Source organism: Chrysemys picta, chromosome 17, assembly GCF_011386835.1.
Source record: "Chrysemys picta bellii isolate R12L10 chromosome 17, ASM1138683v2, whole genome shotgun sequence".
Lineage (NCBI taxonomy): Eukaryota > Metazoa > Chordata > Testudines > Emydidae > Chrysemys > Chrysemys picta.
This window is the reverse complement of record NC_088807.1, coordinates 3,765,298-3,770,230: the sequence shown is the minus strand read 5'-3', so window position 1 is coordinate 3,770,230 and position 4,933 is coordinate 3,765,298.

Sequence of the window (4,933 nt, the reverse complement as noted above, 5' to 3'; positions counted from 1 at the left end):
CCTTCCGCCCCGCCCCTTACTCCTCCTCTCCCCGCCCCTCCCCTTACTCCTCCTGCCCCGCCCCTTCCTCCGCCCCTCCCCTTTCACCTCCTCTCCCCGCCCCCTCCCCTTACTCCTCCTGTCCCGCCCCCTCCTTCCGCCCCGCCCCCTTACTCCTCCTCTCCTGCCCCTCCCCTTACTCCTCCTGCCCCGCCCCCTTCCTCCGCCCCTCCCCTTTCACCTCCTCTCCCCGCCCCTCCCCTTACTCCTCCTGCCCCGCCCCTCCCTCCGCCCCTCCCCTTTCTCCTCCTCTCCTGCCCCTCCCCTTACTCCTCCTGCCCCTCCCTCCCCTCCTTCCGCCCCTCCCCTTTCACCTCCTCTCCCCGCCCCTCCCCTTACTCCTCCTGCCCCTCCCTCCCCTCCTTCCGCCCCTCCCCTTTCTCCTCCTCTCCTGCCCCTCCCCTTACTCCTCCTGCCCCGCCCCCTCCTTCCGCCCCGCCCCTTACTCCTCCTCTCCTGCCCCTCCCCTTACTCCTCCTGCCCCGCCCCCTTCCTCCGCCCCTCCCCTTTCACCTCCTCTCCCCGCCCCTCCCCTTACTCCTCCTGCCCCGCCCCTCCCTCCGCCCCTCCCCTTTCTCCTCCTCTCCCCGCCCCTCCCCTTACTCCTCCTGCCCCTCCCTCCCCTCCTTCCGCCCCTCCCCTTTCACCTCCTCTCCCCGCCCCTCCCCTTACTCCTCCTGCCCCTCCCTCCCCTCCTTCCGCCCCTCCCCTTTCTCCTCCTCTCCTGCCCCTCCCCTTACTCCTCCTGCCCCGCCCCCTCCTTCCGCCCCGCCCCTTACTCCTCCTCTCCTGCCCCTCCCCTTACTCCTCCTGCCCCGCCCCCTTCCTCCGCCCCTCCCCTTTCACCTCCTCTCCCCGCCCCTCCCCTTACTCCTCCTGCCCCGCCCCTCCCTCCGCCCCTCCCCTTTCTCCTCCTCTCCCCGCCCCTCCCCTTACTCCTCCTGCCCCTCCCTCCCCTCCTTCCGCCCCTCCCCTTTCACCTCCTCTCCCCGCCCCTCCCCTTACTCCTCCTGCCCCTCCCTCCCCTCCTTCCGCCCCTCCCCTTTCTCCTCCTCTCCTGCCCCTCCCCTTACTCCTCCTGCCCCGCCCCCTCCTTCCGCCCCTCCCCTTACTCCTCCTCTCCTGCCCCTCCCCTTACTCCTCCTGCCCCGCCCCTCCCTCCGCCCCTCCCCTTTCTCCTCCTCTCCTGCCCCGCCCCTTACTCCTCCTGCCCCGCCCCTCCCTCCGCCCCTCCCCTTTCTCCTCCTCTCCTGCCCCGCCCCTTACTCCTCCTGCCCGCCCCCTCCTTCCGCCCCTCCCCTTACTCCTCCTCTCCTGCCCCTCCCCTTACTCCTCCTGCCCCGCCCCTCCCTCCGCCCCTCCCCTTTCACCTCCTCTCCCCGCCCCTCCCCTTACTCCTCCTGTCCCGCCCCCTCCTTCCGCCCCGCCCCTTACTCCTCCTCTCCTGCCCTCCCCTTACTCCTCCTGCCCCGCCCCCTCCTTCCGCCCCGCCCCTTACTCCTCCTCTCCTGCCCCTCCCCTTACTCCTCCTGCCCCGCCCCTCCCTCCGCCCCTCCCTTTCACCTCCTCTCCCCGCCCCTCCCCTTACTCCTCCTGTCCCGCCCCCTCCTTCCGCCCCGCCCCTTACTCCTCCTCTCCTGCCCCTCCCCTTACTCCTCCTGCCCCGCCCCCTCCTTCCGCCCCTCCCCTTACTCCTCCTGCCCCGCCCCCTCCTTCCGCCCCTCCCCTTACTCCTCCTGCCCCGCCCCTCCCCTCCTTCCGCCCCTCCCCTTTCTCCTCCTCTCCCCGCCCCTCCCCTTACTCCTCCTGCCCCCGCCCCTCCTTCCGCCCCGCCCCTTACTCCTCCTCTCCTGCCCCTCCCCTTACTCCTCCTGCCCCGCCCCTCCCTCCGCCCCTCCCCTTTCACCTCCTCTCCCCGCCCCTCCCCTTACTCCTCCTGTCCCGCCCCCTCCTTCCGCCCCGCCCCTTACTCCTCCTCTCCTGCCCCTCCCCTTACTCCTCCTGCCCCGCCCCCTCCTTCCGCCCCTCCCCTTACTCCTCCTGCCCCGCCCCTCCCCTCCTTCCGCCCCTCCCCTTTCTCCTCCTCTCCCCGCCCCTCCCCTTACTCCTCCTGCCCCGCCCCTCCTTCCGCCCCGCCCCTTACTCCTCCTCTCCTGCCCCTCCCCTTACTCCTCCTGCCCCGCCCCTCCCTCCGCCCCTCCCCTTTCACCTCCTCTCCCCGCCCCTCCCCTTACTCCTCCTGCCCCGCCCCCTCCTTCCGCCCCCTCCCCTTTCTCCTCCTCTCCCCGCCCCTCCCCTCCTTCCGCCCCTCCCCTTTCTCCTTCTCTCCTGCCCCTCCCTCCCCTCCTTCCGCCCCTCCCCTTTCACCTCCTCTCCCCGCCCCTCCCCTTACTCCTCCTGCCCCGCCCCCTCCTTCCGCCCCTCCCCTTTCTCCTCCTCTCCCCGCCCTCTCCTTCCGCCCCGCCCCTTACTCCTCCTCTCCTGCCCCTCCCCTTACTCCTCCTGCCCCTCCCTCCCCTCCTTCCGCCCCTCCCCTTTCACCTCCTCTCCCCGCCCCTCCCCTTACTCCTCCTGCCCCGCCCCCTCCTTCCGCCCTCCCCTTTCTCCTCCTCTCCCCGCCCTCTCCTTCCGCCCCTCCCCTTACTCCTCCTGCCCCGCCCCCTCCTTCCGCCCCTCCCCTTTCTCCTCCTCTCCCCGCCCCTCCCTCCCCTCCTTCCGCCCCGCCCCTTACTCCTCCTGCCCCGCCCCCTCCTTCCGCCCTTCCCCTTCTCCTCCTCTCCTGCCCCTCCCCTTACTCCTCCTGCCCCTCCCTCCCCTCCTTCTGCCCCTCCCCTTACTCCTCCTCTCCTGCCCCGCCCCTTACTCCTCCTGCCCCGCCCCTCCCTCCGCCCCTCCCCTTTCACCTCCTCTCCCCGCCCCTCCCCTTACTCCTCCTGCCCCGCCCCCTCCTTCCGCCCCTCCCCTTTCTCCTCCTCTCCTGCCCCTCCCCTTACTCCTCCTGCCCCTCCCTCCCCTCCTTCCGCCCCTCCCCTTACTCCTCCTGCCCCGCCCCCTCCTTCCGCCCCTCCCCTTTCTCCTCCTCTCCCCGCCCCTCCCCTTACTCCTCCTTCCCCTCCCTCTCCTCCTTCTGCCCCTCCCCTTTCTCCTCCTCTCCCCGCCACTCCCCTTACTCCTCCTGCCCCTCCCTCCCCTCCTTCCGCCCCTCCCCTTTCTCCTGCCCCTCCTTCCCCTCCTTCCGCCCCCCCTTTCTCTTGTCCCTCCCCTCTCCTTCTGCCCCTCCCCTTTCTCCTGCCCCTCCCTCTCTCCTTCCACCCCTCCCCTTTCTCCTTCTCTCCCATCCCCTTTCTCCTGCCCCTCCGATCCCCTTACTCCTCCCCCTCCTGCCCTTTCTCCTCCTTCCATCCCTCCCCTTTCTCTTGCCCCCTCCCAACTCCTCCCCCCATCCCCTTTCTCCTCCCTTTCCCGCTCCTCCCACCCCTCCCACTTCTCCTTCCTCTCCCTACTTCTGCCCCACCCTTTCCCCCTCCCAACTCCTCCCCCTTTCTCCTCCCCTCCCCCTCCCAACTCCTCCCCCTCCTATCCCCTTACTCCTCCCTTCCCCCTGTGACTCCCTCCTCCTCTCCTTTTTCTTTCTTCCCCTTCACCAACTCTTCCCTCTCCCCCACCCCCACCCCACTCCTTATCCTCCCCTCTCCTGTCTCCCCCTCCTCTCACCTTAGCCCAACCCAAACGTTCACAAATCACAAGATTGGCGTCAAAATCCGGAGCGTTTGTGAAATAAATAAATAAATCAACATCTGGCCTTCCTCTGCCCTCGAGCCTGGGGGGGTGGGGGTGTCACATGTCCAAGCTTTTCCCTGCGACCGTGAGGCCTAGACACTTACAGCTAGCGTCAGTGAGGAATTTGACCACTAAATCCCGAGAGCTGTGGCGGTGTCAGTCCCCCCGGAGTGGCGCGTGCTTTCGGCCTTTCCCCCCAGTTTAGCTTATGTCTCTTTGGAGGTGGCTGAAGCTCAACTAAAATCCCTGACAAAATAGCTGGTTGTTAACACAGAGGGAAGGCTGCCCGGAGTCATCTCGGACCATCCAGAACACCGAGTTCAGTAAAACTCACACCTCTCCAGGAAATGCCGAGCTACATTAATTTCAAACGTTAATGTCTAAACCCAGGAATTACAGAGCTAACGTACACACACCAGCTCGGCCCCCCTTGGAGTTGGCGAGCCCCAAAATCTCCAGAGGGTGCATCCACACAGGGTGTTATACCACATTAGCTATAGCTTTATAATTACACTGGTAGACTTCTGCTGGTAGACAAGCCCTTAACGTTTTCTTCTTTTTTTAAAAAGAAAACTCAGATTCTCACTGCCTCCCATGACTCCAGGAGCTGGGAATATGAGACAGAACATCAAAACTCACTTAATAATAATAATCCTTCGATGTTATCTATGGTCTTTTCAGCCATAGATCTCAAAGCACTTTAGGGATGGGGAAACTGAGGCACAGAGTGAGGACGTGACATGCCCAAGGTCACCCAGCAAGCCAGTGGCTGGACGGGGTGTCGGTCTCCAAGCTAAAGCTTTGCCAACCCCTAAGGGATCAAAAATGATGAGCCATCCCTCCCACACCCTCCAAAAAAATCACAAGATTGTCTTAAAAATCCTGAGATTTTAAATAAAATGAACGCTGGGATTTTGGGGGGAAAACACTTTTTGGGGTGAAAAATTGAAAGCCGGCACCTCATGGGGGGTTGTAGCTCAGGCACCTGGTGCGCTGCTTCTCCACTATAGCCTAGTGTCCCTGATCGGACTACATCTCCCATGATGCACCACAGCCTCCTCATGGGGGGCGGGGGCATCATGGCAGGCCCGTGGCTGCGGTGCATCATGGGAGA